Source organism: Micromys minutus (genome assembly GCF_963924665.1).
Source record: "Micromys minutus genome assembly, chromosome: X".
NCBI classification, from domain to species: domain Eukaryota; kingdom Metazoa; phylum Chordata; class Mammalia; order Rodentia; family Muridae; genus Micromys; species Micromys minutus.
Window position 1 is genome coordinate 64,155,942 of NC_137970.1, and position 27,147 is coordinate 64,183,088.

The 27,147-nt window shown below is 34.1% G+C and overlaps 1 protein-coding gene across 6 annotated transcripts in view; it reads left to right on the forward strand.

Moving 5' to 3' along the window:
- The window catches only part of PCDH11X (protocadherin 11 X-linked), a gene marked incomplete at both ends in the record, with an annotated part of 509,350 nt that overhangs the window by 261,281 nt on the left and 220,922 nt on the right, over positions 1 to 27,147 (forward strand). The gene's annotated exons all lie outside the window — the stretch shown is intronic.

Sequence of the window (27,147 nt, forward strand, 5' to 3'; positions counted from 1 at the left end):
ATATAGCATGACCACTCATATCAAATAAGTTTTCTCTACTATGACTAATTTCTTAGATTTTTACCTTAGGTTTCTTATCATGTTTTGAGATAGAATAAACAAATAATATTCCATTAAGCTATTAACAACTATCCATACATGGGACCAGCATATGACTGTATATTATATTATATGTATAATAAATGTATAAAATCTTTATAGTGAAATATGACAATCTAGTTTGAAGGGCCAAACCTGATATTTGAAAAACTACTTCCCAGATGAAGGCCTAGGCTTGGAAACAAAGTATTCTAATGGATCTGATGCCTTTACATGTTTTTATCAAGTGTGAAAATTACCTGAAAATGGAATTTTACTAAAATGTCAAAGTGAATTAGCATTAAACTTTGAAGGAAAAAGTAACATAACAGCATTGGAATTATAAATCAATATACTTTCCAGAGAGTTGTTAAATGTCCTTATGAACCATCTTGAAGATCACTGTGACCTTGGAATGTTGAAGTTTTGAAAATTACTCCTATCAGAAGACAAAAATCTCATAAAAAGAATAATAGAGTTGTCCATTTCAAACACAAAAGCAAATATTTAGTGATAAAATATCACTGGCTACAAAGGAGAGAGCAGGAGTGACAGGGAGAGAGAAAGTAGGAGCTTTTATTTTTTTTTATTTTATTTTTTGTTTTTTAACTTTATTTTAAAAAACAAAGATAAATGTACAGATTTTAAGCATTTTTGTATAAGAGTATACACATACATTTTTATAAGGTTGTAATTAATTATTTGTGGGTACATATACATACACATATGTATATATGTAACAATAATATAGGAAAAGAGGTTATTAATTTGAGGAGATAGGAGAGAAACTGGGAGGGGCTGTAGGAAGGAAAGGGGGATGTGATACAATTCTATTTTAATTAAAATATATTCTGTTTTTTTCTTTTTTTCTTGATCTTCACACAGTCTGTGGGTTGTTTCTGGGGTGTTCAGAGCTTTCTGGAGTTAGTATCCCATTATCAGTGACTGCATAGTATGTCTGTTCTTTTGTGATTGGGTTATCTCACAGTAGGAGCTTTTAAAAGCTTGTGAATTTGGAAGCAATCCCATTGATTACTTATTTTTAAAACTTTTAAAAAATGAAGAGTAGAAAGTCAAACAGACCAATAGGCAGACAGATGGAGGGAAAGAGATGGAAAACAAGGGAGAAAGAGATTAGAATTTTGTTAGAGTATGTTTTTATTTGCAAGTTCTTTATAAAGAATGAATTAATAAATTTTTAAAAATACTTTTAAAACTTTGCAAATGTTCTGTTTATTATTAATACAGAACATTGTTAAAGCTGTTTCAATAATCTGTTGTACAGATCTAGATATAATAAGCCATACACCATAAAAATGTAATATGCCCTCTGATGTCCTTTGTTTTAGGACCATTGAATTTATGTGTGCATTTGAAGGGTATTTTGGATGTTAAATTTGAGAAGCTATAAACCTTAAGTATATTAAGTGTCAGAATATTCATTAACTTTGAATTTATTGCAAATGTTTCCATATAAGATTAATTAATTTCTTGAATCTCTTAACTTCACTTATTTAGATTTTTAATGAATTCTATACTATTTCTTTAATGCTCAGTTTAATTCAGATATAACATTTGAAAAAATAGAATAATAAATTCTCTTAGCTAAGAATATAGTACTAGTACAAATGCATTATTCCTTTTTATGTTCTAAAACATGAAAGGACAAGAGAATTTCTCAATGATTTTTTATATAATTTTATGTAGCTTTAGAGATCTCAATAAATGGGATCTTTTTTATACTTCAGATAAAAGTTAAAGACACACCTTTTATCAACTCTTAAGTATAATACTTCATAGATACTTTAATGGTATTCGAATAGCATAACAAAAGCAAATGCCACAGTTCAGGATCCATTCACTCTAAGTAGTTGATATTCAGGCAGCTAAAAGCTAATTAACAATAATGTGAATTTCCAAATAGATAGCAACTAGAGTCAGAGTACAACCACTTCTAACTAAATAAATAGTTGTAGCAACACATATTTTCAGCTTAATGAAAGAAGTACAATTTTTAAAACTGGCTTGGTAATTTAAAACATTTCTGTGTAATAAGAAGCACTCATTGGTTCTTAGATTGAAACTGCTAGGGTTTTTTTGCTTCCTTGATTATCATTAACTTGGAATTCTTCAAATAGACATTTTGAGTTCCCTTTTCTCTTTGAATAAGTCTGTGTCTAAACTGCCCTGAGGCTTTTCACAAATGGCCTGGCTTGTTAGAGTTTATGTTCACCAAAGTGCTAAACTGAAGATGGCAGAAACAGAACTGACTGAGATTCTCAGCGGAATATGTTTCTGATTTCTTTATATCTGCCTGAGGTGAATTTACAAAGTGGTTCCTTTCTGACTAAATTCATGGATAACAGAGAGCATCTAGAGTCAGAGTAAAATTGAAAGGTCTTTTTTGTCATCTGCCTATCTTCATTCTGATTCCTGTCATTTGTGTACTCATTTGCTCCCAGGTTGAATAAAGAAAAGGTGGTTGAGTGACAACAACCTTAGAGCAATTAAGTATTAAAGTATTCATTTTGCTGGTGTCTCCAAGATACATTCAGCTCAGAAAGTTAAGCATATTTGGAAGATTTTTTGTTCAGATATTCACATAAAATTTAAATTTTGAGATTTGAATAAAGAGCAAGACTTGACATATATTTAACAAATAGTTCTTGAAAAGCAATCTAGTCTTATGGTATGCATTTGAAAAAATGTTTCTGTATGATTGCCTTTATTGAAGAACTATATTAACACATGATTATTTCAGTATACTATTACCTAACTAATACATGAGCATAAAACCACCACAATTATGAATGTCATTTATTATATTCATTTTATTAGTTTCCTTTATTAAAATTGTAGTTTAATTCTAGTACTGTTATGAGAAAACTAAATAACACTAAGGGCTTCCATTTGGCATACTTAATGAAACTGTTTACTCTCATACTGCATACATTTCTTAGATAGGAACATCTAAGAAAATATTATTGCAGACACACTCTCAACCAGTTTTCAGGATCTTAGTAATTTTTTCATAAAATATCTTTATCTTATTAAATGTATTAATAATTGAAAATTTGATCAGTTGTATTAAAGAACAGACAATTTGTAGAAAGATTTGATGATGTGGGATTAGCCTTCTATGCTCATTCTGTAATTATTCAAAAAATGCTTACCCATGATCCTGTGTGTTGTAACTTTTAATGTACTCATCACTACAGGTGAATGTTTTTGTCTTATCTTTACTTGCTGACCTGGTTGGTTATTTCCTATATGGATGCTTATGTGCTTTCTGTGTGTAATTTTCACACAATTAATGTATATAGTGGTTTGAAAAAGAACACTCACATTTTATTTTCTTAACTTTATGATTTATACTGAATTATGCCATAAGATTAACTTGAGTTTTGCTTTCATTTGATTCTCAAAAGTCTCTTTTGGTCTAGGTGTTGCCTATTTTTACAAAAACTGTCTGATTTGTCTATGTTTTGCCTATTTTACAAGAATCACCTGTCTAAAATTATCATCTTCATCTTCATCTTCTCTCATCTTGTTTCATCAGTTTCTTTGTTCATTATTAGTTTTTATAGGTAGATGACTTTTCTATTATTCTTGACAGACCACTGTAGGAGGAATGAAATTATGATGTTATAGCAAAGATATAACTCATTTCATATTAACAGAATTAAGCTTGAGAATTAAGCTAGATATTGTCCAGAAGTCATGAAACTTACTAACTTTCTATTCCATACCTTAAATAACAATCCAACCACTTAAAAGTAATTTATATTCTTTTTTACAAGTTATGCCTTTTAAATCTTCAAAGGATTAAATCAGAATCAAGTATTTGAAAATAGACATCGATTTGTAACCATAATATATTTCTGAGTGCTTTTCCAGTCTATCATTTTTTTTTCATAACTTTTAAAATACTTAGCAGATTTTCTTTCTTTCTGTATAAAACAATGCATTTTATGAAAACTTTGATATTGATATTTGGCAATTAAAAACATTATTAAATAAAATGATACCCTATGCTTATTATATCATCTACACTAATACCACCACATGATCCTTACTAATTCATTATTTTTTTCTTTCTAATTAAAGCATAATATTTTTAGAACTTTTGAATTTGGTTTGATTTGACCTGGTACTACAAGCATATTATTGACACTTGTAAAAAATTATTCCACAATGTTATTTGGTATATATATATATTTCCACCTGAAGATGTGTCTGTACCTGAACAGTGACTTTATGCTGATGAAGTAGTCATTTCTTCAGTATCTTTCCAGTTATCAGTACAATATCTTCTTCACTTTTACTGAATAATATGCATAATTGTTTCATTAGACTTTCAAATTCAAAAGAATGTCACATCTAACTTTCCATCATAAAACATAATAACATTTTAAAATGCATTGCATTTGTATTATTGTTTTAAGGTGTTTCTTCCCATGTCATAGCTCCTCTTGTAAAATCAAGAAATAACAGTATCAGAACAAACTACTTCTTAGTTATAAATCAAATTGTTTTATCTATAAAATATTCAAAAAATAATGCTGAATATTTATTTAAAAATAACTTTGGCAGTATAAGTGCCAACTATAAATATTTTTAATTATGTTTCTATGATTTGCTAATTAACTGAAGTTTATAATTTGGGTTATTTCATTTCAAAAAGTTTTTATTTGACTTTTGACAAAAGAAAGCTAAAAACTAAACTTTCACCCCCTATTTATATTCTTTTAATTTGCTGAACACTCTAACCCTCACATCAAAATTTTCTAATCCCTCATTCAGTCCATCCTCTCACGTTGAAGCATCAGAATCTGTCATTATATTTCTTAGAAACAGATGTTTTTACTCTGTGTGTGGCAAAGTATTGAGGTTATTCTTGAACTAAAACCATCCATATTCATTTCAGCTCTATTCCTGATCTCAAAGTGCAGGAACAATAGACCTCAAATCTTAAGTAAAATAAGTCGATATTTTAAAAAGGTTTTAAACTATATTTTATTCAAAGAAGTAAAAAGAGAAAAGCATTTGGAGGCTCATCTGCATAGCATTTTAATATGTATTAAATGCATTATCCCCAGGTCTTTAGCTGTACAATAGTTTTAGGCATAATAACAGGCTCAGATATTTGCATATGTACTCTTTCTGTTGCCACAGATTGGGCAATTTTCCATTTCTTTTATTGTTTTTTTTTTTTCTAGCAAATGTTGGTAGTTATTGTTGCAGTTCAGTTAATGACTATGAAATCTGAGTCAGTACATAATTTAAAAGCTTTGGCAATGGCTATGATGAACAACTATTACATGGAAATTGATGCACTAAACTATAGAGCTCTGATTAGAATTTCTATCCTTAATATCAACCAATAATCACTCATATTTTCATTACAAATTGCTATCATGAATGAGCCTGCTGCCAAACAAATACTTTAGCACTGGGCTTTTCTAGAATATGTGTGTGTGTGTGTGTGTGTGTGTGTGTGTGTGTGTGTGTTTGTGTATTTGTGGATTCCATTTAGTTCATGCAGTTGGTACAATCAGTGTGCATCTTCATCTTCTGGATTTCAGAGGATAGTTTAGTCAATGAGAACATTACAAAAAACTTATATATAAAAGCAAATCTTCTGAGGTGAGGTATCTATAAGAAACATTATAAATACTTTCTATAAGAAGACATTAAGTCATCATGCCAGAGACATTCAGTAAAAATATGATTTATATATCTGTGACTAAATTAACAATATTTCATATACATTTTACAGTAATATGTAGATTCTGTGCTAAATAATTGACAAATTATTACAAGAAAGTAAATAATTTGTAATGATGCTATATAAGTCCTGGATGGCATAGGGATTTTGGGAGTCTCTTAGCCTGGCCACTATATGGAGAACACAGATGAAGATGGATGAGGAAAAATATAAAATAATTTAATGGAAATGATGAGAACAACTTGTTTTACAGGAGTGGGATTTTTGTACATATCTTATATTAACTATGCTGAGATATACTTACCATTTTCGAAAAATAAAATGATTTTCTCTTCTAAATTCATTAATTTTAACTGATATTGTAATGGAATGTATTATTATTATTATTATTATTATTATTATTATTATTATTATTATTACTTTCAAGTTTTGCAGTCTAGCCTTGCCTCCCCCCAGTTCTTCCTCCCACAGTTTGTCATCCCTTTCCTCCTTCCCCCTGTCTCCAAGAGGATGTTCCTCTCTCCAGGCCTCACTGATCCCTGGAGACTCTCTCAAAGGTTAGTTACAGCATCTCCCACTGAGGCCAGATAAGGCAGTCCTCTCCTGTATAAGTTTAATTGGCTTCAGACCAACTCCTTTATACTGCTTGGTTGGTGGTTCAGTTTCTGACAGATCTCAAGGGTCCTGCTTAGTTGTGACTGCTGGTCTTCCCTTGAGGTCATTCTCTTCCTCAGCTTCTTCAACCTTTCCAATAATTCACCAATGGATATCACTGACTTGAGACTAATGGTTGGATATAATATCTGCATCTGACTCTTTCAGCTGGGTATTTTGGAGGGCAGTCATGATAGGCCTATTTTTGTGATCACACAGGCATTTCGGCCTCCCATTGAAATGGATCTCAAGTTGGGCTGGTCACTAGACCTCATTCCCCCAAGTCTTTTCTCAAGTTTTATCCCAACAGTTATGTAGACATGAACAATTCTGGGTCAGATTTTTTTTTTTTTTTTTTTTTTTGGTTGCAGAATAGCAATTCCATCCCTCCACTTTTACCCTGTATTTCTACTAGCGGTTGACTCTACATGTATGTTCCCTCTCCTTACTGTTGGGCCCTTCATAAAAGGTCTCTTCCTTTGCTTTGTGTCCTGAGAGTATCTCACTTTCCAGGAGGTCTCTAGTATTTTTTAGAAAATCCCTTCACTTCCCTCCTCTACAAGGTTGCATTTTTCCATTTTGCTGGCCCTCATGGCTTCTCTTCAGTCTCCACTCCAATATATGATACTGGTCTCATTTTCCCTAACCTATCCCCTCTCTCACCCAGGGCCTCCATTTTTTGTTTCCTTGTGTGATTGCTTTCCTATCCTCATAAGTGAAATGTAAATATATTCACTTTGTCCCTTCAGCTTAAAGTTTTCTGTGGATTGTATCCTAGGCATTTTGTAATTTTGGCTAATAACCACTTATTAGTGAGTACATAACATGCATATTTGGGGATTTTAGTTACCTCACTTTGGATGATATTATTTACTTTCATACATTTGCCTACAAAACACATGATATCCTCATTCTTAATAGCTAAACAGTATTTAATTATGTAAGTGAGCCAAATTTTCTGCATCCACTCTTCTATTGTTGGACATATGGATTGTGTACAGTTTCTGGCTGTTACATATGTGGCCACTATGAACATAATAGAGCACCTGTTCCTGTGGTATGGTGGGGAATCTTTTGGGTATATGCCCAAGAGTGGTATAGCTGGTTCTTCAGGTAGACCTATTTCTAATTTTCTGAGGAACCTTCAGATTGATTTCCAGGCATTGTACAAGTCATTTGAAATTCTACCAGCAATGGAAGAATGTTCATGTTTCTTCACATCCTCATCAACATATGCTTTCACCTGAGTTTTTTATTTTAGCCATTCTGATTGGTGTAAGGTTAGTTTCATGATTAGTTTTGATTTGCATTTCCATGGTGACTACTAACAGAAAATTTCTTTAAATGCTTCTCAGCCATTTAAGATTCTTTTTTATGAATTCTCTTTTTAGTTCTATACTCCATTTTTTGGTTGGATTGTTAGATTTTTCTTTTCTTTATGTAGGTTAGGTTAACTTCAGTAATCTTGGCTATTATGTGCTATGGCTAGAATGACACCCTTCTAATCCTTCTGGCAAGAATACACATCTTAAATGTCTCTGGTTACAATACAAACACACCTTTACTGATAACTTTTATCCCAAGCAATTAAGAAGCAGACAAAGTGAAGAATCAGAGATTCAACAGAATGAGACAGAGATAAGATATGCCAAACTCTCACAAGAATAGTCAGGAAAAAAAAAGGCTACTTAAAAGCAGTAAAGAGATTGATGAGAAGGTATATCAGCTCAGATTAGTGCAGTTCGGTGAAATGGAATTGAATTCGCTGATTTAGGGCAGTTTCATTCAGTACTGTACCTTTGAGTTCCTGCAGTAGGAGCATTCAGCTCAGTTCAGCCCCTGAACTGCAGAGACAGTTTTTTCAAGCAGAACAATTCAATCAGAAGCTGAAAGAAAACAGTTTGAATCAGTCAGGTTAGAGATGAGCTTCAGCCAGATCATCTGAGTTGAACCAGTGAGTCAGGGTTCAGAAAGAGCTAGATAGGAAGAGTTTATTCAGCAGTAAGACATTGAGGTAAAACATTGTAGACCTAGATTAGCAGATAAAGGATAGAACCTAAAGCCTTCATGATTTTGGCTTGAAGATTAGATTGTACATAAGTTAGAATCTTCCAGGCCTAGGCCTAAGAATGGTTACATAAAAATGCTCTATTCTTAGCCTAAGTTCATAATGCTTAGGTTCAATTTTAATTCATCTCTTCTTATGAAGAAATAAAAGTTAAATGTATAGTAAATCCCCAAGCATGAAAGTCAGATTAATGATAAAAAAGAAATATGTTGATGTATTTTGAATTATTAGTCATATTTTAGCATAGTATATCATGAAATATAGCAGTACCTCTATGGTCTTCTATGATGATACCAATTTTTTATACCATTGGTCATTACCTCATTTATATCTCTGAAAGGGATCTAGAGGTCTTTTTAATCTCACACAATTTGAGTGAAACAAAGTGATTATTAAGATATGATTATTTTGATTTGGGCAATGACCTTATCAACAAGGGTAATTGTCCTGATTTGGGGGTTATCATCTCATTACTGATATGTACTGGACGATACTCTATTACTCAGGGGTAGTTTTATTCCCTTGTTATAAGTATACTTATTGATTATTTCAGCAATTCCTGGAATCCGAGATGCTTGTTGACATTTAGCATGAATAGGTTAAAATCCAGTTAGTGGATTAAGTTTGACAATATATGTCAATACTGGTTCAAAACATCTTGTTTCTGTTTCCGTGGTAAAATATATCAATTTAATAATGAAATGCAAGTGCAATGAAAGACTATCTTCTAGCATGTACTTTATGTTACAAAATTAAAATGTTTTCTTAAGAACACTTATTTCTTTAACAAGGGTTAACATAGAGCAGGAGTTTCTATGTCAACTATTGAGGGAAATAGTGATTTAAATTATGTTTGCATGTATTTTTCACTTCTCATACATTTGAATTTAAAGGTGGTAAATCTATTATTTAAATCATAGGGATATGTGAATAATGTACAGAGAAACTTCAACATCAATTTTTATTGTTGCTCTATTTCATAATTGCTAAAGAATCAATTCATTCTAGATGTCCATCCATTTATGTTTGAAGATGAATATGTGGTACATATACCCAATGAAGTTTTTTCAGGTCTAAGGAAAAGTAGAATTAAGGCATTTGAAAATATAAAATAAAACATTTTACTAAGTGAGATAACCCTTACTCAGATAAACAAATATTGGTTGTTCACTCTCGTATTTAAATTATAATTTCTCAATTTTATATGTGTGACTGTGAATGCAGATCAAGAAACTAGCAAGAGATTAATAAGACAGATCAAAGAGGCTTTAATAAAACAGGTTGGGAGGCTAATATAACACATTTGATATGAAAGTGGAAAGAGGACTACTGGATACTGAAAAGTAAAGATGAGAATAAGTTTAGGAAGAGAAGAATCAGAGGTAGAAATAAAGCAAAGCTAAATACTCATGGATATGATCCACTGAAATATGTTGATTTGTGTGTTATTTAAAATTAGTTATGTTTAAATACTAAAAATAAATTAAAACAACCTCTTTTTGAAGCCTCTAGCAATTAATTGCATTGGTGAAATTGTATTAAAGGTTTACAAATACACTAAGTAATTCTCAAATCTACCCCTCGAGTGTCAATATGAACAAAGCCACTCACATTTATTCATCATGTTTTGAATTTTTTAAATTAGCTTCTAGCTTTGATTTTATAATTTATGTCATTAAGAAAGCAAAGTCTAAACTAATGTTAGGATACACATGATTAATAATTCAAGATGTTTTATGAATGCTTGTAGTATAACAAACCACTTGAAACTTGGTAAATATTTAATGAATATTTGTTGTAAGTTATTTAATAAACTTACATAGTATGTTTTCTCTGTGTGAAACTAAATGCTCACTGATTAAAAAAAATATATATCTGAAAGTTTGCTATAGACTGTTTTGACCTCAAGGAGGGTCATGGTAAATTAGGTATATTAGAATATATATTCCAAATTTCAATTTGCAATATGCAGAATGAATTGTAAATAACAACCTATAGATTATTACTCTTGAGTAAGAGTAAACTATATTTAACTTCTACTTCAATAAGGATTATTTATTTAGTGATAGGTTTCTGTACATTATCTGATATTTGCTTGTACATGCTCTTTACTTAAATCATGTATAGTTGGGCTTATTTCTTGGTTATGTGAATCATATGCAACATGACATTTTAATTTTGTTAAGATCTCATTTTTTCTCCAATTATACTTGATTCCTTTGACTTTAAGTCAGTTTTTTTTTTTTTTTTTTACATTGAAGTCCACAACGGTTTATAAGTTTTGTCTCATTACTAGCACGACTGATTGCCCTGCTTATTTTACTGGAAATAAGATGTATTTCAGATGATATCTCTTATGCTAAACTTCAACATTTTTAAAAATAAAAGTATGATGAAAGGAATAGTATCAATCATTACCATTGAAAGAACCATCTTTGAGGTCTCTTTCATGTTTTGTAGTGAACAGGATTGCTGAGACAGGTATGGTTCATATTTCTGAAACAGGTTATTTGTCATTTTTATTGATAGACAAACAACATGCCAATGATTTAAAATTAGCTGAGTGCTAAATTTATTTAAAATGTTTCATAAAACCTGTAAAATTTCAGTGACTACTACAAAAAAAAAAAAAAAAAAAAAAAAAGAAAATCATTACATGACAAGTAAGTAGCCTATATTGAATAGAAAATTGGGGGGGGGGGAGCAGAAAAGGCTCGGCCCATCTGCCACCTGGACCAACAGTTCTCAAAGGTTAAGGACTGGTGAGAAGGAGATCTGAGCAGTCAGGAGGCAGAGAGATCTCTGCCGAGTGCACACGAAAAAAACACCTCTGCCCTGCCTGACCCAGGAACCAGAAACCCAGCATTGGGAACTCTGTTCCCCTCGGCAGCTTTGGGGCGCAGAACAGGGCTCGGCCCATCTGCCACCTTGACCAGTGGAGATCCAGGGACACAGACCTGGTACAAGGGAAAGGCAAGAATATATCACTGACAACAAGATGGCAAGAGGAAAGCAAAAGAGCATGTCACAAGGAAATCAAGACAACCTGGCAACACCAGTATCTAGTTCTCCCATCACAGCAAACATTGGAATGCCAAACACTCCAGAAAAAGAACATGCAGACCTAAAATCATACCTCAAGATGATGATAGAGATCCTTAAACAAGACCGGGAAGAAAAGCAAAAAGAATCAGAAGCTTTTAAAGAGGAAACAAAAAAAAAACACTCAAAGAACTCAAAGAACAAGAGAAAAACAGAACAAAAGAGATGAAGGAAAGGAAGAAGGAATTTAAAATGAAAATTAACACAATAAAGAAAACACTAGAAGAGATAACCCTAGAGGTAGAACACCTAAAAAAAGAAATCAGGGTCACAGATTCAAGCATTCCCAAGAGACTACAATAGATGGAAGAAAGAATCTTGGGGGCCAAAGACAACATTGTAAACATAAAGAAAACAGACAGAGAAGATGCAAAAACCAAAAAGGTCCTATACCAAAATGTCCAGGAGATCCAGGACACAATGAGAAGACCAAACCTAAGGATAATAGAAATAGAAGAGGGAGAAGATTATCAACTAAGAGGCACAGTAAATATCTACAACAAAATTGTAGAAGAAAACTTCCCTACCCTTAAGAATGAGATGACCACGAGCATAAAAGAAGCCTTCAGAACTCCAAATAGGTTGGACCAGAAAAGAAATTCCTCCTGACACATAATAGTCAAAACACCAAGTGCCCAAAGCAAAGAAAGAATACTCAAAGCAGTAAGGGAAAAAGGTCAGGTAACATATAAAGGCAGGCCAATCATAATCACACCCGATTTCTCAACAGAGCCTATGAAAGCTAGAAGAGCCTGGACAGACATCATGCAGACCCTAAGAGAGCACAAGTGCCAGCTCAAGCTGCTATACCCAGCAAAACTATCAATCACCATAGATAAAGAGATGAAGACATTTCAAGACAAATCTAAATTTACACAATATCTGACCACAAACCCAGCACTACAACGAATTATAGGTAGAAAACCCAATACAATGAGGGGAACTACATCTTAGAAAAACAAGAAAACTCCTAAGCGAGAAAACCATGAGAAGAAAGAAACACAGACATAACTCAACCTACAAAAGCAATAATAGCAGGAAACAGCAACCACTATTCCTTGATATCTATTAACATAAATGGACTCAACTCCCCAATAAACATACATAGGCTATCAGACTGGATACATAAAGAAAATCCAGCCTTTTGCTGCATACAGGAAACTCATCACAGAGATAAAGACAGACACCATCTTAGAGTAAAAGGTTGGGAAAAAAACTTCCACACGAACAGCCCCAAAAAGCAAGCTAGAGTGGCTATTCTAATATTGAATAAAGTAAATTTCCAACTAAAAGTTATCAAAAAACATAAGGAAGGACACTTTTTACTCATTACCGGCGAAACCGGTCAGGAGAAACTCTCAATCCTTAACATATATGCTCCAAATAAAAAAGCACCCACATTCATAAAAGAAATCCTACTAAAGCTCAAAAAATATATTTCACCCCACACAATAATAGTGGGAGACTTTAATACCCCACTCTCCCCAATGGACAGATCATGGAAACAGAAACTGAACAAGGACACTGCAAAACTAGCAGAGACTTTGAACCAACTAGATTTAATAGATATCTACAGAACATATCATCCTAAAGTAAAAGAATACACCTTCTTCTCAACACCCCATGGCACCTCCTCGAAAATTGACCACATAATTGGACACAGAACGAGCCTCAATAGATATAAGAAGATTGAAATACTCCCATGCATCCATTCAGATCACCATGGTCTAAGGCTGGTCTTTAACAACAACAAAGACAACAAAAAGCACACACACACATGGAAACTAAACAACGCTCTGTTAAACGACAGCAGGGTCAAAGAAGTAATAAAGAAAGAAATTAAGGATTTTCTATAATTCAATGAAAACGAAAACACAACATACTCAAACCTATGGGATGCAATGAAAGCAGTACTGAGAGGAAAACTCATAGCCCTACGCAATTCCAAAAAGAAACTGGAGAAAGCATACATCAGCAACTTGACAGCACAGCTAAAAGCTCTAGAACAAAAGGAAGCAGATAAACCCAAGAGTCTGGCGATTCCTCAGAAAATTGGACATAGTACTACCTGAAGATCCAACTATTTCACTTCTGGGCATACACCCCAGAGACACTCCAATATACAACAAAGATACAAGCACCGCAATGTTCATAGCATTTGTATTTATAATAGCTAGAATCTGGAAAGAATTCAGATGTTTTTCAGTAGATGAATGGTTACAAAAATTTTCATACATTTACACAATGGAGTACTACTCAGCCATCAGAAACAATGACTTACCGAAATTCTTAAGAAAATGGTTGCATCTAGAGAATATCCTCCTGAGTGGTATAACCCAGTCACAAAGAACAGACATAATATGCAGTCATTGATAATGGGATACTAACCCCAGAAAGCTCTGAACACCCCAGAAACAACTCACAGAATTCAGGAAGTTCAAGAAAAAAAGAAAAAAAATCATGCTCAATCCTTACACACCAAGAACAGTTTGACTAAATCCGGGTTACATGCTGTTTTACATGTACATTTTGCTCATTGTAACTAGTAAGACCTTAATGCACTGTATCAAATCTTTGGGGAAAAAACAATCCAAGCAATGACAAAAATGTATTCATATACTTTTATGCAAAAATGCTTAAAATTTGTTCTTTTATCTTTGTTTTTTAAAATAAAGTTGTTCAAAAAAATAAAGCTTAAACTGATGTGGAAAAAAATAAAGGTTAGAATTAATTTTTACAACTTAATGTATCACAATATATATTTGCCTAATAAATTTCTTTAATATGATTAATAAATTTCTTATGATGCTTATATACATTGATGTTATCTTATATAAAACTCTCTGGTATATGCTTGATTGTCCCTCCAATTCCTACCTCCTGAGGTACCTGTTTCTATTTTTCATGTTGACCTTCAGGGTTTCACTCCTGTTCTCCAACAAAATATCTGATCATGTTCCACTCTTCCCTTCCCTGTCTACATTCCCAACTACATGTCTCCCTCACCACGTCCTGAGATTGCTTTCTCCTCCCTCACAAATGGGATTTAGGCATCATCACTTGGTACTTTTAGCTTGTTAAGCTTCTTGATTTCTATGGTATATATCCTGGGTGTTCTGTAGTTTTTGGCTAATATCCACTTAGTGGGGCCAAACTGTGTATTTATTTTGGGTCTGACTTATCTCACTCAGGATGATATTTTTAGTTCCAAAAATAGTGGGATCTCCCATGCTCATAGAATAGCAAAATTAACATAGTAAAAATTGCCATCCTACCAAAAGCAATCTACAAGTTCAAACCAATCACTATCAAAATTACAACACTATTCTTTAATGGCATGGGAAGAGCAAGATTCAAATTCACTGAAAAAAAAATAGCACAAACAATTGTTAACAATAGAACAACTTTTCTGGGGGAAACAGGGATATTTGAAATGTAGATACATAAAATATCCAACAAAATGCAAAACTTAAATAAGTGAGTAGATAAATAAATAATGCTGGCCAGGCACCAGTGGTCTTGGTCTGTTACCAGCAGGGTTCATTGCCCAAGATTGAAACTGTGTGCTTCCTATAAACAGTGCCTCTCCTACAAACACTGTCTCTGCCTTTCTAGAGCTCTCAGACCATTCTCTTAGTCCCTTTGGCCAGCTTCTGCCAAACTGTTCCATATTCCCAGTTTCTGAGACTATCTGGGGGTGCACTCTCATAAGCTCTTGCTCCACTGTGGTTACCTTTCCTGTGGAGATTGTTCCTTGCCCAATTTTCCCATTCCACAGCCCGGCAAAATTCTGCTAAGCTAAGATTTTTTTCCCCTTTGGCTGATATGAATAGCTGAGAATGTAAAACACCAATCTTAGTTTAGAATCAACAGATAACATAACCCCTGGGCAGGGACTCTATCTTCCTAAATACATTGACTGTTCCATGTTGGAAATCTGATGTTAGTGGCACAATCCACCACCATATCTAACAGTCCCTGGTCTACATTTTGCTTCCTTTTACTCCCCCCTCACAAAAGGGATGTGCCTTCCTCTTGTGTTTCTTCTTCCTTTCTCAGACACAGAAGTCCTGACTCCTCATTGCCCAGATTTTGGCTTCTTGTCATTTTTATTTTCCAATCAATTAATTAGGAGAAATTACACTACAAGTTACCAGTTGCTTAATCTAGTGCCACTCCTGATTAAGCATTCAAATATGTGACCATATGGACTACCACAATTCTGAATAACCTTACATTAAATGTTAAATACACATATAAGCCTTAAATTTGACTGTATGCTATGTATCTATCATTTACTTGGGAAGATGTTTAATCCAGCACCATGGCTGCTCTAAGAAGGGATTATATCCAAAGAACTTCTAAATCTTTGTGATTAGACTGACATAAAGACATGGATTACAGTATGATATTTGGAATAAAGACATATTTTTAGTACACACATTTTAATCCCTCTGGGTTGAATATAGGGCCATCCCTAGAATATACCTTTAATGCTAAACAAATAAGGTAAAGTTAGTTTTTAGAAGGGAACAACCATGTTTGAATGTGACATCTAATTGAGGTGGAGACAATATGTTGAATCAGAGAAACATTTGATAGAATTAGTAAGTCAAAAATAAGATATGATCAACTATCAGGAGAACAGACAGGAAAAATAATCCTCTTAAGAGCAGTACAGGGTCAGTTAGCTGCCTACCAGTGTACTGAATACAATTCAGTGGGGTTGAGTTTGTTCAGTATTTCATGAAGTTCAGTGCAGGTTATCAGAAGCAGTTAAAACCAGAGAATATGAAAGAACAGAAGATTAGAACAAATTCCAAGAGTTAGTTTCAAGCCAAGCAGAGCATTTAACTGAGAATCTAAGAAAAGACAGATTGAATTGTTCAATTTGGAGAGATGGTTGTCCTATAATAGCTAAGTTGAACCAGACATCCAAAGGTCAAAAAGAGCAGAGTGGGTGAGCTTTTTCAGCAGTAAGCTGCTGAGATGACAATTATATCATGCAAATCAAAGATGTTTCCATTAATTAATTATAATTGTGTGATTTTATATATATCAGTCTAATTCACACATATAAAACAGTTTTCATAGTATGGACTTGTTTAAATACATTACAGAATACTTGGTCTTTTCTGTAAACTTTAACAATACACAAATGCTAAGGTAATGTACAAATGTTCTTTATGTAAATATAAAATAAGACTGTTCACCTGTCTGTGCAGATTTAAAAGTCCAATATTTATAGACCATGGTAAATTAATATTTCCTTGCAAATCTCTAGAAATCTGGATCTCAATACATTTCAGTCTGAATGACTGTTAATATGCTACGATTAGAGTTTCCATTTCATTTCTTTTCCTTTCAAGTACAAGCATGAATTTTGAATATGTCCATCCATGCCCCTGGGATGTGGATGCTGCAAAAAGAGTACAATCAATATGTGCATCTCCCAGGAAGCACTGAGCTAGTTGAATTGGTAAACACCTTTCAACTGTTTGAACTTTTGTGGATGCACATGAGTGCACAGTGATATTAACCACACATTCCCAGGACTCGCTAAAATATTATGTAACTTGAGCCATTTCCTCAAGCCAGACCTATATAGGACAGAGTATATTTGAAAACTGACATCTTTTTGTTAAAGTTTAATGAACAGAGATTTGGGTTAGATATTTTTACTCTTCTTAATAGATAATGTTGAAGGCTGCTTCCTTAGTCCATATGCTATCTAGGTGATTTGCTTCCCAACTGCAGTCATCATAATAATTTGACTTCCTCCGATAATTGAATATGATATATAATATTTTTTAAAATAATAATGAATTCTTACCATGATTCAGCATTGTTTTTCACTTAGATATGTTTTGAATCAAAATGGAGAGTAGAGAGAAATTCTCAATTAGTAAAGGTTCAAGGAACAAATGTAGAACACAATTTATATTTCACATCTAATAGATTTATCAGATAATATAAAATACATTTTGCTACAAATTATAGAGCAAATTACTACTGTTCTCTCAACATCAAAAGAAAAATTAATCCACCCATAAATGCTCATAATCAATTTTCTTAACCAATTTGAACATGTAAGTATGATGCTTACTGTAGATTTAAGACATGTGGGTGTTAGTGTTTTCTTCGGGAAAAGAAGTTTATTGTTGGAGGAAGACACATGAACTATACGCTAAGCCAAAATAAATTTAATGTTTTATAGTTTACCAAATGCTACATAAATAGAATTGTAAGAATGAATCTATAAATTCAGTAAAATCTAACAACAGAAATCTCATTCTGCAATTGACTAGAATTTTCTTAGAACAGTGTAAAATGAGTTTCAGGCCGGTTAGAAAGGTTCCACTCTAAGTCACAATTGCTGATGCCAAGAAGTGCGTGTTGACAGGAACCTAATAAGAATGTCACCTGACAGGCCCTACCAGAGACATAATTATACAGATTAGGATGCTTGCAGCTAACCATCAGATTGAGCATGGGGACCCAATGGAGCAGTTACAGAAAGGACTGAAGGAGCTGAAAGGGTCTGCAACCCCACAGGAAAAACAACAATAGCAGAGGATTACATTGTCTGGCATCAATAAGATGAGAAACCCTTTGTCCTGTGTCCCTGGTGTAGGGAAATGCCAGGGTGGTAAAGCAGGAGCGGGTTGTAGGAGGGGAAGCATCCTCATAGGAACAGGAGGGATGAGGACTGGGAGGGGGAGGACCGGGAAAGGTGATAACATTTGAAATGTAAATACATAAACTATCCATTAAAAATAACAGTAACAATAAGAAAGTGACATACATGAAATGAAATATAAGTAAATAATATGTAGACTGTGAAAAATGTGGGAACTTTTATTTCATTCTGATGGATTAATTAATTTTTGTAATGGAGAAAGTTAGATGTTTTGCATAATTATACTAAAGGCATTTCAGAAGAGTTTAATATTCTATTTCCAAAAACACTACTAGATATAAATATGTTACTTGATTTTTCCATGTCCAAGTATCATAATGAATTAGTCATCACTCCAAAACCAGATTAAAAATATAATTTAAGATGAAGAGAAATTTAAGTAACCATTTGAAGTAAATCAATTAAAGTCACATTTAATTAATTAAACACTTAACTAATGCTTATTTTTTAGTTTTAAAATTAGCATCATATTTGGGTTTAATATTGTTTAAATTACGAAATATATTTCTAATACTTAAGTTTTTATAGAAAGACATTGCCTGTAATTATGTCCACAATAATTCACTCATTTTTGATACTTATTTATATATAATTGGGAACTTGAGTGTTATTATGAAGAAAACAGTTATAAAAATGAAAAATGCGTGGTAAAGTTTATTTTTCCATTTGATTCTTATGTTGAATTATTTTTCAAATTTTGAACTCACTACAAATAACTTTTGAAGAAAGTGGATAGGTTTTATATTCCACATTCTAATAGATTCATATGGGTACATTTTAGTAACTTCTCCCAGTGGTTTTGCTGTGATACTCAGTTTCCTTTCAGAATTTTAAAAATCAACTTTTTTTATATTTCACAGGCATTTATTGTCCAGACCCTTATACACGGAAAAGCTCATTTCAGGCTTTAATTGTTCATACTGAAGTTAAAATATCCATGTTTCAATCCTAGCTCTCTCTCTCTCTCTCTCTCTCTCTCTCTCTCTCCCTCTCTCTCTCTCTCTCTCTCTCTCTCTCTCTCTCTCTCTCTCTCTATATATATATATATATATATATATATATATATATATATATCTCAATCAGAAATAATTACAATCAAACAGGAAAAGTAAAATGTCATTTGCAAATAGTCTTTATGAACATTCATATTTGATAATATAAACATTGTTCATACATGTATGAATAGAAATACAATCTTTACCTCATACTTGCATATTTTATTATCATTTTTGTGGTGCTGAGAAATCTACTAAATCCTTCATAAAGTGTAAACATGTGTTCTGCTCCAGAGCAGTGGTTCAATCCTCACTGGATATTTAAAATTTCTAGGCCAATACACAAAATTAAAAATCATTATTGAAAATAATATATGGTGCTTCTATAGAATATTGTATTTATTTCTCAGTAATAAATCTCTCTAGTATATAGGTTTTTACCCAAAAACCTATATACTTTCATCAGAGCTGCAAAGTCTTCAGTGTAAAATGCAAGTTCATATGGTAGGCATCCTTATAAATTTGACTTTATATATACAGAAATTTCATCCAAAAGAGATAATTTACTCCATATTTTGAATTAAACAAGCTATATGTAGTCTCACAAAGATAATTTTCTTAGATAAAAATTACAAACAAAAAAAAAAAAGCAGCCATCCTCTCAGACTAATTTTAGGATGAATTGGAGTAACAATCATATAATACTTCACCCTACAGCTAGGAAATGACAAAATCAGTAAAAAAAAAAAAAAAAAAAAAAAAAAAAAAAAAAAAAAAAAAAAAAAATGCTTCAAATTGTTGGCTTATGTAGGAAAGGTATGGGGAAGAAAACTCAATATATTCAAATTAAGACATAAATGAACTTCCTTCTAGACTTATTTTTATGAATATAAGTATTTGTCAAGCTTCATTAAAGTAACTGACAGCTCCTCTGCCAGTGTTAGAGTATTCAGGTCATGCATGAGGCCACTACAGAGCGTGTGCTATCTCATATAACACTGAAAACCTGTTGCTTAAAGGCAGTGTGGTAATCTGGTGTTTTCACAGTACCAATAAATAAAGTTGGCAGTCTCTGTCACTAGTGTGGTTTGACTTCATAGAGTAGATAAATTTACCTTCATTTACAGCTTCAAATCTTCCCGGGACTCTGTGGAGTTATTGAAATAACTTGTTTTTTGACATTTTTCCATTTCCCCTTAAATTCCTTCAAGTAACACAAAGACTGAGTATTCCCAGAAATGCTTATATAAAATTTATGGCAGATTCATCATGATCACCTTGAGACTTGTCATTAACATATTCTAATACTTGAAACAAATTATATACAGTTACAAAAGAGAAAAATGCAACTACCTGACATCATCTTATTCACATTTCCAAAACCAGTGATATTAATCATAAATAGTTCTAGGACTATTTTTTTTCTTATACATCACAAACTCTAGAACCATAAACAATTAAAAGGTAAAGAAAAGAAAATAAATATCAAAGATCTCACACATTTTCATGCACATTACAAATTTTTAAAAAATCACTGAACTCTAACTGGCAATAAAAGCTTAGTCTGTTGTGTTGAAAAGTAAACTTAAAGCTTTGTGAATTCTAAGCAAGGACTCTCCTAGCTGCATGAAATTAAATATTAGAAAGTCACTTTCTACAAAATTACTCTAATATCAATAAACTAACATGTTAACACTAGGAAATCAATACATTAAAATTTGAGTACCAAGTTCTGGTTAAAATGGTGGCTTCATTTAACTGAAAGAAAACTGTGCTCAGGGCCAGGCCACTTTCTCAAAGTGATCCAATTTCTTTCCTGTTCAGTACAGTAAACAGATTGTGACTGTTTCCATTGCAGCTTTTCATTTATGGCAGATAACAGTCAGTGTAATCCTGGCTACATTTTAATAACACCTCAATTGACCAGAAAATATTTATCTGTACTACTAATGCATTTCTTAATCTGAAACCTTTAACTATGCTGTTCACACGTTCCTCAAAATCATCTTATATCGTCTCAGCCTTTGCTTCATAAATTTTCTAAGTTCCACTTTCCTATCAAATCAAGGGTAGTCACATTTCTAATCCCTGTTGTTAGCATGTGTTCACAGAATTTAATGTCATTTTGTTACTAATCAATAATTTCCGTTGTGTTCCACTATATTACTCAAAGTAGTAAGTTCTGTGGGATATTTGATATTTCTATATAACAAACAACTCCAAATGTACTGACATAAAACAAGAATTATATATAGTGGAAAAGGAAGTTTAGCAAGAGGATACACAAAGCATTAATGGAACCTGAGTTTATATAAGAAAGTAATCAGTCATAACTGTAGGAGACTTTATCTGAACTACTTGGTCGAAAATAGAAATCTGTTTCTTTTGGTTGTTAAGCTGCAGTTACCTTAGCTGTCAATGCAGTCAGAAATCTGGCTTAGAATATATAAAACTTTAATCTAGCAGGCAGAATAAGATTAAAAATAATAAAGGGAAACAAAACATGTTTGAAACAGGCACTACTGCACACAGGTGAGAAAGTGCAGTTGGGGCACTGAAGGCACTCACATACAGGGAGGTGGTTTGGTTCTGTGGTGCCAGGGCAAGGTTAGCGGTCCCAGCCAGGGGGCGCTCCACCCTGCCCCTAAGTGGTCAGGAGAGTACCTGTGCTGCCACTATGGCGGGGGACCACCTGTGTTATCTACTAGGCAGGCCACTGTTTACTAGGAGGCCTGTTTTCATGGTTTCCCTAGGGACTGACAGGAGGGCCAGGGTCCCTGCAGAAACCCAATTGCCAGGAGCAGCTAGAGCCTGGGGAACTCAGCCCACTTGAGGCTCCTAAAGGCGCAGTGTCCTGGACCAGATGCCTGTCCATCTGCTCCCAGAGAACAGAAAGAGTCTGGGACTGAGATGGGGGCAAAGAAAGCAGACATGGGATGGGAACAGCTAGGTCTAGCAAACCGAGTCCCAAGCAGAGCCTAGAGGCGGGGCCAGACCCACTCTTCACACAGCGAACAGGGTAACAGGGTAACAGATAGCTAGCAAGGGAGTGCAGTTTTTGGTTTCTGTTTACTGTAAATTAAACCAAAGCATCCCAGGAAATAGGGATAAAGGCAGGGAAGACAAGGCCATGGGTGAGGGTGAAGAAACTGTCTACAATGGGGCTTGGAGGCTGTGCTCCATGGAGGTGGTGCTCCAGAATGAGAGTCAGCATTGGGGCTAAATCAGAGGCCGTGCTCCTAAGAGGCAGTGCTCCAGAAGGAAATCCTGGCTTGGCCTGGATCTAGTAAAAGGAGGAGGGGGTCCCAAGGGCAAAAGTCCTAGAATGAGGATCAGTACTGTCTTCAGGGGTAGCTCAGGAACTCTTCCCTGGGACCGCATGGATGCTTACTCTGACCAGTGTGGGCAGGGAGCTTACCAGGTCTTGGGCTAGTGAGCATCAGGATGTGAATTCACAATTTCTTGAGGCTCAGCACCAATCCAAGGTTGTTAAAAGTCAGGGAATGAAAGGAAAAGGAGATATCTGGTCGTGAGGAAATCTAATCTCCTCACACAGGGCACCAATGAACAGAAAAGATGGGGTGGCACCGATGAAAGGAAAAGTCACTGAAAGGAAAAGTCACAGGGTACAAATGTTGTTTAAAGATGACATCCTGGTTTTTGGCACCAATGTGAGAAGGATGAAGGTGCTGTGAGGCCTGGGGGCAAGGGAGATGCCTCTGGGGGGCCCATGTTGGGAATCCCTTTCTCCTGAGGGACCAGCCACACAACGGTATAGTACAGAATAGAGTTTATTCAGGTCATGGAAGAATTGAGAGGATGGAGAGAGAGAGAGAGAGAGAGAGAGAGAGAGAGAGAGAGAGAGAGAGAGAGAGAGAGAGAGAGATAGGAGGAGGAGGAGGAGGAGGAGGAGGAGGAGGAGGAGGAGGAGGAGGAGGAGGAGGAGAGGCTGGCTAATCAGCACATGGAGGGAGAGAGAGGAAGGGAAGGGGAAGAGGAGAGGTAGGGGTGGGAGGGCAAGGCTGCAAGAGACCAAGAGGCCTAGAGAGGCAAGAGAGAGAGGAGAGGACAAGCAGCCCTTTTATAGGGTCAGGTCACTGGGGCAGAGCATATATGGCTATTGCCTGGTAACTGAGGGGTGGGGTTTACAGAATCTCAATAGTGTTCAATGCAGTCCTTTGAACATATTTTAGAAAGTAAAACTCCACTATGTGAGGCATATTTATTGACATATTTAATTACCGAAAAATAAATATATTTGTTAAATACATTAAAAGTTTGGTTTAAAGTCTATTTTAACTTTTTATTTTTCCAAATTAACCTTCACAAAAGGCTTCATTTTACACTGCCATCTAAAACTAGCACATGTTTTCTCATTAGATTGTTCTGTCACTCAGAATTGGGGATCATTCAAGTCTAGGTTTAATCGATTGCAGGTAAGGAGAAAATATAATGTACTCAATCTATTCCCTAATTTCTATAACTCTTTTCCAGCTTAAAGACAAGAATGTATTTATTCAGCATTGATTGAATCTAAGTGTGTGTTGATTATATCTAAAATCAAAAACTTTTCATAGTCCCAAAGCATAGAAATAACTACTTTCAATTACAAATGATTAACAAAATCCATAATTATAGATGTTGATTGACTCTTAATGCAACATGAGAGATTGCTTTTCTATTTGCTTCACTTGCAAGTAGCTTCTTATGTTTAAATCATACTTGCATCTATAATCAAGAATCTAAAAGTAGTGTGCTGCAAGCGTTGATTCCTGCAAGTTGTCAGAAAATAAGTAGAAATCAAGGCATTTGTACAAAATCCAAATGTATTCATCTTTTACTGGCTTTGCCTGCATAGGCATGTTTTCTTATCCATTGTTTTACTGGAAGCCACAAAATGATAACAAATTTAAGAGTGAAAATGAGCTCCCATATAATATACATCAGATCAAAAACACTCCATCTGTTAAAGGAGAAGGCCAATACTCTTGAGTTTTCCAAACTGTGTGAAAATCACACTTACAATGAGTAACACAAAGCATCTACTAGAAATGTTGTGCAGCAATGTTTCTTTAAATGTTCTTGTCTGTTAAAGGTGAAATTTAATAATAACATTTTGCCAAAAGATTTTATAAATGTTTGCACATGAGTTTCTGTGTAAATAGATGAAGATCTAGATGGTATCTTTATAAAATGTTTACAGAAATCATAATGTCTCCTATATCACTTAAATATCTGCCTTATGCTTTAATTAATCATCCTTTTCATAGTCAGATTAATAAAAATAAGATGAGAATCCTCAGAAATGAAATGTAGACTTTTATGTCATAGTATGAAAACTTAGGAATTATTTATTTTTATTTCTTTAACCTTTACTTTACAAAAAAAGATAAAAGGAAAAAAATTAAACATTTTTGCATAAATGTATTCAAATACATTTTGGTCACTGCTTGGCTTTTTTTTTTTTTTTTAAGATTTGATACTCTTGCATTAAGGTCTTACTAGTTACAATGAGCAAAAAGTACATGTAAAACAGGATGTAACCCAGAATTAGTCAATGTTTTCTTGGTGTGTAAGGATTGAGCATAATGTTATTTTTCTGTTAGTTTGTTTTCTTTTGTTTTCATTTTTTTCTTGAACTTCACAGTCTGTGAATTGTTTTTGGGGCAGTCCGACCCTGTGGGGTTAGCATCCCAATATCAGTGACTGCATATTATGTCTGTTCTTTTCTAACTGGGTTATCTCACTCAGGATGATATTCTCTAGATGGGACCATTTTCATAAGAATTTGGTTAAGTCATTGTTTCTGATAGCTGAGTAGTACTCCATTGTGTAAATGTACCACAATTTTTGTATTCATTCATCTTTTGAAGGACATCTGGGTTATTTCCAGTTTCTGGCTATGATAAATAGAATTGCTATGAACATTGTGGTGCATGTATCTTTGTTGTATATTGGAGTGTCTCTGGGGTATATGCCCAGAAGTGGAATAGCTGGATCTTCAGGTAGTACTATGTCCAATTTTCTGAGGGATAACCAGACTGATTTCTAGAGTGGTTGCATCAGTTTACAACCCCACCAACAGTGGAGAAGTGTTCCTCTTTCTCCACAACCTGGCCAGCATCTGCTGTCATCTAAGTTTTGGATCTTGGCCAATCTGATTGGTGTGAGGTGGAATCTCAGGGTTGTTTTGATTTGCATTTCCCAGATGATTAAGGATGTCAAGCACTTCCTTAGATGTTCCTCAGCCATTCGATATTTCTCAATTGAGAACGTTTTCTTTAGCTCAGTACCCAATTTTTAATAGGGTTATTTGATTCTCTGGTGTCTAGCTTTTTGACTTATTTGTATACCTTGGATATTAGGCCTCTATCTGATGTGGAGTTGGTAAAGATCTTTTCCCATTCTGTTGACTTCCGTTTTGTTTTCTTGACAATGTCCTTAACCTGACAGAATATTTGCAATCTCATTAAGTCCCATTTGTTAATCTTTGACCTTAGAGCTTGAGCCATTGGAGTTTTGTTCAGAAAATTTTCTCTCGTGCCTATGTGTTCTAAGGTTTTCTCTATTTCTCATCTAATAGTGTCAGTGTATCTGGTTTAATGTAAAGATCTTAGATCCATTTACACTTGAGCTTTGTACAAGGAGATAAGAAAGGATCTATTTTCATTCTACTGCAGGCTGAGTGCCAGTTGGACCAACACCATTTGTTGAATAGGCTGTCATTTTTCCATTGAATGTTTACAGCTCCTTTGTCAAAAATCAGGTGACCATATACATGAGGGCTCATTTCTGGATCTTCTATTCTATTCCATTGATCCATGTGCCTATTTCTGTACCAGTACCATGCAGTTTTCAGCACAATTGCCTTGTAATATAGCTTGAGGTCAGGGATAGTGATTCCCCCTGGTGTTTTCTTGTTGTTGAGGATGGATTTCACTATTCTAGGTCCTTTGTTACTCTAGATGAAATTGCACATTGATCCTTCCAACTGAATGAAGAACTGGGTTTGAATTTTGATGGGTATTGCATTGAATCTCTAGATTGCTTTTTGGTAGGATGGCCATTTTTAAAACGTTGATCATTCCAATCCATGTGCATGGGAGATCTTTCCATTTTCTGAGATCTTCCTCGATTTCCTTCTTTAGCGGTTTGAAGTTCTTGTCATACAGGTCCTTCACTTGCTTAGTTAGAGTCATACCAAGGTATATCATAGTTTTTGTGACTATTGTGAAGGGTATCTTTTCCCTAATTTCTTTCTCCATGTGTTTGTCCTTGGAATATAGGAAGGCTACTGAGTTGTTTGAGTTAATTTTGTATCCAGGTACATTGCTGAACTTGTTTATCAGCTGTAGGAGATCTCTGATGGAATTTTTGAGGTCACTTAAGTACACTATCATATCCCCTGCAAAGAGTGATGTTTTTACTTCTTCCTTTCTGATTTGTATCCCCTTGATCTCCTTTTGCTGTCTAATTGCTCCATCCAGTACTATGTTGAATAGGTAGGGGGAAAGTGAGCAGCCTTGTTGAGTCCCTGATTTTAGTAGGATTGCTTCAAGTTTCCCACCATTAAGTTTGATGTTGGATGTTGGTTTGCTGTATACTGTTTTTATTATGTTTAGCTATGGACCTTGGATTCCTGTTCTTTCCAGGACTTTTAGCATAATTGGGTGTTGAATTTTGTCAAATGTTTTCTCAGGATCTAATGAGATGACCATGTGATTTTGTTCTGTGAGTTTGTTTATATGGTGGAGAACATTGATGGATTTCCTTATATTAAACCATCCCTGCATTCCAGGGATGAAGCCTACTTGGTCATGGT